Source organism: Melopsittacus undulatus, chromosome 3 (assembly GCF_012275295.1).
Source record: "Melopsittacus undulatus isolate bMelUnd1 chromosome 3, bMelUnd1.mat.Z, whole genome shotgun sequence".
Taxonomy (NCBI): domain Eukaryota; kingdom Metazoa; phylum Chordata; class Aves; order Psittaciformes; family Psittaculidae; genus Melopsittacus; species Melopsittacus undulatus.
In genome coordinates this window covers 34550603-34558093 of record NC_047529.1, presented here as the reverse complement: position 1 = coordinate 34558093, position 7491 = coordinate 34550603, and positions in this window count along the sequence as shown.

Sequence of the window (7491 nt, the reverse complement as noted above, 5' to 3'; positions counted from 1 at the left end):
CACAATCTGACTTCTACCAGGGTAGTAGGCACTGATACTGTGCTATCTGAGCCTCTCTAAACCATTGTTGCTGTCTGGATGTATCATGTTGCCATTGCAATGTATAGTTTTCCTATGACACTGCTGTCTCCAAACACTGTTCATCTGCAGCTTTTCTCTTTTTCCCTCTTTCCACTAACTCCAAGGTCCCATCAGACTGGTTCTCCTGCAGCCACCCAACAAGTGCAGACACTCCTGAGCAGACTTGCAAAGCTACTAGTCTCCTGTCTCAAATTAACCTGACCATTCATTGCCAATGGGTTGGCAGTGTAACCATTGGGGCTGTATGTTCTTCCAGCACCATAGTGGTGATGGTTAAGCATGGTTGGGTGTCTTCCCATTCATTTTGTCCCATTAATCCTGCTTTTTTACTTTAGCTGTGCTTAAACTCATATGTTGAATTAGCCCTTAATACACTCAAGTGCTTGATATCTAGGTATTATTTAATTACTGTCTAGGTTTGATTGTAGTAAGGACAACAAACAAGAACAAACACAAGTACAGAATGACTAACATCAAATGGGTGTTAAATACAACAGGTAACTAAAGGGAAAACATAATAATGCAGCCCATTTGAAAAAGAAAAACAGATAAACTGAGGAGAAAAAAAACCTGAAAACAAGAATTTAAGAAACCTCAAAATGTCAGGACTTCATACACTTAAGTTTTGGGACTTCTTTCTAAATAAAATATGTAAACATTTCTATGATTTGACTGCAGCTACATCTTCATCTATCAAGTCAAAAGAATCTTTATAAGACTAGGCCATCTTGCCTGTCTCCAGACAGCCTTCCAGGAGTCAGGTGATTCATATATACACAGTACTTGTACACTGAGTGTACATACTAAGCAGATGAGATACTGGGTAACTGTAGCCACTTGAAACCCTTGGCTCTGTTCATGTTGTGCACTTCAATGATGTGCTTAACCAGAAGGCTGATTTTCAAGTTGAGGTCATGTCTCATCTCTACTGAGAGAAGCCAGCACCTTTCTTGGTGCTGTACGATAATTAAGAATCATACAGTATTGCAGGGGGCTTAGAATAACTGGTGACCACAACATGTGGCCTTAACATAATTGTGAATTTCCTGCTGTCCCCTAATTAGGGCCCATTATATGATTGGACTGTTAGTTTCTGTATGTGGTTTAATTCTTAGCTGGCTGGAAGAAGTTTCCGTGTGATGATTTCACAGATCCATTAAAGCCTGCCAGAAATAATTCTTCTCTCCTGACATCAGGAACTAATCTTCTTGCTGTTCCATGTTACTTTAAATACCATATATTTCAAGATGACATTGAAATTATGCAACTGATACAGGTCTGAGAGATTATTTTCACTTTCACGTTGTTCTTTTCCTCTGTGGAGGATCATGTCCCCTTGAGGTGCCTGATTTCTGCTCAGAACTCTGACTGCCAAGAGTTACGTGACTGTGGCAGCAGTATCATATCTGAGACTATTTGAGATTGTTCTGACTCATGCTTTCTGAATATATGATGATTTTCAGCACAGACAGATTTGCTTAGCTCCCCTTCAGGCTTAACTGGCACATCACATTTCAGTCCATGTGTACACGGAGGTGTCTGAGCTACAGTTTCTGGAAGGGCTTGGAAGTCAATGGTGGATAAGAAGCAGCATACTGTTTGGAGGCCATAATTGCCCCTGTGACTGGAGCCAGTAAAAGACCTATACAGAATCCAAGCTCCATGGATGTCATAGCCTGAGAAGGCATTTAGCAGCTGTTGCAGCTTTATCCTCTGCCCTCACTGGACGCTGCCAGAAGCGGAGTGGGCAAAATTACCTCAGTTCTGCTTTCTTAAAGTTTAACCTTGGGCAGTGATTCCCTACCTCCGTAAGGCTCAGTGTGTTGTCGTCCTCTCTTAAGTTTCTTTCTGGTACCCCATGCCCCTTTGTCATCAAACCTTTTAGTAAAAACACATTCAGTAAAAACACAAGTTGCTGACCTATTAGCACAATTTCTCCAAAATACTGCTCCTCTGGGAAACCTCCCATGAAGGATAAGGCTGCTCGTCAACTAGCCTTTCAGTTTTCAGTATAAGTGGAGATGTTGTTAAAAACTAGGATACCTGTTGTAGAAATCATCTCAGTTCTAGTTCAGCTTCCCTACTTGAGTTCCCTGAAGCTCCATTTATAATTAATGTAAATGAATAACCCTGTCTGGAGGGCAGTTTTTCTCACTGATCTTAGACACCTTATCTTAGGATGAGGTAGATTATCCTTTGATATTCCTTGTTTCTCTCCATTAGCTGTAAAGTCAGACTGGCATAGCTACAGACAGCTGTAGAATGATTGTCCCGGTGTAGAAGAGGGCCTGTCCTAAAGAAATCGGGTATCACACAGCTTACTTGATACACAATTTGGTGCCGTCTTGTGTTTCTGTAGCCCAGTCAACATGAAGAATATTCAGAGGGAGTGATTGCTTGTAACTGCTGCTACTGACCATCAAGACTTACTAAGATACCTGTGTTCTGCAAGGGGCAATTAGCCAGGAGCAGCAACAGCAGAGTGGCAGGAAGGGGAGTGTTTTCTTTGTCTCAGAAACCTTAGTTCCTGCCCCATCACATACAGCCCATCCTGTCTGTCTCACATACCAGGAGAAGTGCTCAATATTAGAAAAGGAATACAGTTTGGAACAAAAGAATTTTATCAGATGTTTCTCTGGTAAAAGAAAAATAATAAAATCCAGATGAAGAAATATGAATAGCAATGTTTTTTCGTCTTACACACCTCTCTGTCTGTTCAATCTAAATCAGGCAAAACAAAAGATTTGGAATTTTTGCTTCCTAGAAGATGTCAGACTGTGATGACTCTAATGCTGAAATGGACAGTAAAGAAGAATGTCATTCTCATGATAGGGACACCAAATGGCATCCTGAGCCAGAGAGATGTACATCTGCTCAGTGCTTAGCAAGGTGCTGCTCTTCTTGGGAGAGGTACTGCATGCCATTTCTTCCTCCCACTGGTTGCAGTAGCAGCTGCATTGCTGTGATTCCCAGCTCTGAGGCTGTTGTGCAGGTCTGGCCTACCTGGCAGCTGGAGCAAATGCTCTGCTCCTCAGTAAAATTTGCCAGCAGATGACATCAAAAATTAATCATCCCAGTCCCAGGGGGTTGATTCTTGTCAAGTGAAGCTACAGAATTTCTTGTTTAAGAAGGTTAGGAGTCATTTAACAAAATTGTTATTTCACCCAAATGAAACACTCAACCCTTACCCTATGGACCAAGAGGCTTTAAACCTTCTAGATAATGGGCTTGGAACATAGCTCACACAGGCATATGAAGGATAGCTTTTACAAGCAAGCAAGGTAGAACCGTGCAGGTAATGTACCCATGGCATCAAGGAGCTGAGGATGATGCCATGCTCAATTATTTACCCAGGTAATTAGATGGACTTTGCAGCCTTCACTCACCGATTCCATGACATTGTAGGCACATGTCTAGCACACCAGGTAGGACTGGTGTGCCTACACAATCTAGACTTGCTGCCAGTGGCTATGCAGATGCATAGCTGTTGGTAAGCTATTCTTTTGTGGGTTAGATTGGCAGCAAGGCTGTCTTGGAAAAATAAACACTGCAGCATCAAAATTCTGAAACTGGCATAGGTGAAACTCAGTAGCATTCCATGTGTGCATACCAGAGTATCAGACACATAGTGGCAGTAGCTGGTGTGGGTGGTCCCTGCAGTACCTGGAGCTCAGGTCCATGGCCAAAAGCCAAAATATAAATAAAAAAAAATAAAACAAACCAAACCAACAACAACAACAAAAAAAAACAACAAACTCCCCCCCCCCCCAAAAAAAAACCCAAAAAACACAAAACAAACAAACAAAAAAAAGGGCAACAAAAAAAAACAAACAGAAAACCTAACTCATTTTGCTCATCCTGTGTTTGACAGCTGAACACCCCTATATGAAATGCTTTTTGGTATTATAACACAACAGCCTCAAGAATTGTTTTGATGCTATTGCTGCACAGACAAAATGCTTACTGTATTTCTGCTAAGCAGCCAAAGATGCCTAAACTACTTGTTGAGTATTTGCAATACAAAACCCATATATGTTGTAGGTATGTTACATAGACTATGTTGTATACACCCAATGCTGACCCCAGCTGATCTGTCTGTGCATTAGTTTTCACACATCCCTATAAAATACCCAAATAGTAGAAATGAATGTAAAGAGCAGGTTGTATCAGGGGCATTATCAGCTTGTAGCAGATAATTCCCAAAACAAGAATTTGAAGAAGAGAATGAAAACAAACCCTTGCTCTGTACAGTGCTCTGAGATTATCCAGCCATAACCAGCCACAGGTTGTCCCACCACCTGTCTCATCAACATGCATCCATGACTATGAATTGTGAGCAAAACACCTCGTCATCAGTACATTTCTCCCAGAATACTGGTGTGACAATGAGACCTCCTCGTGTACAGGTGTAGGCTATGTGCCCAGACAGCAGGGTTTGTGCAGGGCATGGACTGGCACATGAATCTCAACTGACAGAGCCTCAGGAACATCACAAAGTGCTCTTGAGTTCAGCAGTGTAGATGCAGCTTAAGTTAACTGATGGTGTCAGTTGCTTGTGATCAGGATTAAGGGCATCACAGACTGCTCTGAGCAACATTGCAGAGTTGTGTTTACAAATCTTGTCTGACCTAGGGGTAATGCTCATTAATGCAGGTAGTCTGTGCTACCCAGCTCTCCAGAAAAAAAAAAACAAACAAAAAAAAACACAACAAAATAAACCTCTTCAGTAAGGGAACATTAAAAAAGCATTTAGTGCAGTCTGAGAGGCACATTCTGCAACCTGAAATGCACACAGAAAGAACAAACCAGAAAAGCCCACAGGAAACAACTTCTACCCTTGGCTTTGGAAGTCATGGGTCAATAATTTTTTTGTGCCAACATTCAAGGCAACCCTGATGCTCAAGGTGAAACCCATACAATTTCTCTCCAATGTGGAATATTGAAAAATGAAAATTCTGTAACCGCAGCTAAGCTGTAAATGGTTTCTTGAATTCAAAGCCTTTCTTTTTATCTTCATTTGGGCATGTAAATGTACAGATTTCAGTGGAAATTAGGTACTTTGGTGCTTGACAAAACTTTGCTGGAGGCTCACCTGAATCTTTTGATGTCAAAATACTCCTTAAATCACATTTCCAGTGAATTCCTACAATGATTTCAGCTCCCCCAAGGTGTGCTATTTTAATCCTAGGTGTTCTCACTCATCTTCCAGGGATGTTCCAGGGACACACATTAATAATAACTATGATTATCCCTGGAGTATAATATACACAACACGAGAACTCGCAGTTCTGCTGTCAAGGCCTGTTTTGCTGGAGGAAAAGAAAAAGTCTCTTTGAACGCCTTTGAAGGTCATGCTGTGAAAGACTAACTGCCTTTACAATGTGGTTTATGGAGCTTGGCCAACGCACTTGAGGTGTTTTTGGTCATACATCAACATTGTTGCATTTCAAATGGAGGCACACAGTAAACCCTCATTTGCCTAGGAAATTTTCAGAACCTTTCATCTGAAGCTGCTTCAGTGTTGCTATTTTGATTCTTTTTTTTAGGAGACAAAGAGTATTTCTGGCAGCTTGGTAGCCAGGCATGCCTTTCAGGAAAAATGCTAGGATCAAATGAGCACAAGTAAAAGGCAGTGGCATATCAACCAATTGGGAAAAGATATTGAGCTAGATTTCTTAAATCAATAGCAGATAAATCTTGCAGTCTGCATGCTGCATTTGTGAGGAAGTGGGATGTAGATTCTACATACAACTACAGATAAACCAGAATTTTGAGCTGTGGCATGGTGCATGCAGCTGAACTATCACAGAGTAACAAGAGTCCACATCCCAACCGCTGGTAAACGTATGTATAGGTATCTAATCTATGCTAGTATATATTTCTGTCTCCTGACCATAAGAGGCTAGTCTCAAGTTCTAGACTGCTGGCAACCTTCCCATATGAAGTAGGTTGTATGGATACATGTCAGGCCACATTAGCATCAAGACACCAGAGGCAGAGAGCCTATTATGCAAGTGGGACCACACATTTTACATCCATGTTGTTAATCAGTACCCAAAATATCCCAGATAAGCAGCCTTGTCAGTGCTGTCTGATGGGAGCAGCCCAGGCCAGGCTCAGTTTCAGAGAGCCAGCTACTGACTATGATCACAGATCAGGACCTAAGTTGCTGCCCTACTCCTGGCCAGTTCACTAGCACAGTTTCAACAGCCATGCGTACAGGATGTCTGCAAGAAGGAAGCAATTTAAAGGGCTAATCATGGGCTTAAAGAGCAGTAGTGGCTTTAATCTGTGTGCTTTCACAGAGTCATCATGCAGCTTCAAGTCAAGCAAACATTCTTCAACTCAGCTTCTTCCTAGCTACAGATTATATTAATCTGCCTAACAGGGCTATTATGTGAAGTATTATTACTATGTATATATGTAAAGCAATCTAAAAATACTGTGTCAACTCCATGGTATAACTCATTGCAATACAGATGAACTCTTACAGAACCCTCCATTATAGCTGCATCTTTCAAACCACAGATTTTTCTCCCCAAATGCATTTTGCAAAAAACTGTTTGTCTTTATGTGCTCAGAAAATTAAATAGCATAGAAGGAGAAGGAACACTGAAGTTTAAGCACAGAAGCATAGTTCAGGAAATGCTTCTCAATACTCAGTCTTCTCTCCAACAGGTAATATTTAGCTCTCAGCCTCAAACCCATAAATAATGATCAGTAAATTCCCTGTGGGACAGAATCTGCCTTCAGATGCATGAACATACAGTATCCTGCATCCTGCACTCTTGTGATCTGACATTTTTCAGAACCATATATTGAAGAGATGTGGTATAAGAACAGGAACAAAAAGGCCTCACTAGCAACCAAGCAGCAACGAGTAATTCTTCTTGTTTGTTTATAACAGTGCACATACACACAAAAAGGCTATTGCTGACTCTGATGAATACAAGTCTCCATATTTAAACACAATCATGGGGCTCTGTATATACTCTTTAGGGCAGATTAATTAAAAAGAATTGCCAGTTAGCAACTGAAAATTAATTTCCTCTGTTAACACTTTGCTATATTACACTCATTTGGAATATTAATTCTTCTCATTTTTATGCACCATGCATGCTGCCCAAACTCCATGTAGACTGCATAGCAGAAATTCTACTGCTTAAACATTATTTGGGTTCACTAATACACTGGTCAAATTTATTCTAAGAGACTGAATAATTTTGAGAAATTCCATTTGCTGTGTTTAAATTGTAGAAACTAAAAACCTAAAGATACATTCTCATTGTCCTAATCATATACCCTATTTTCCCTTTCATGAGTCCATTAATATGTATATTATTCATTAGTGCATGCCACAAATTCTAGTCTCCTAGTTAAAATGGTGACCCAAGAAATGTACTTCTAGAG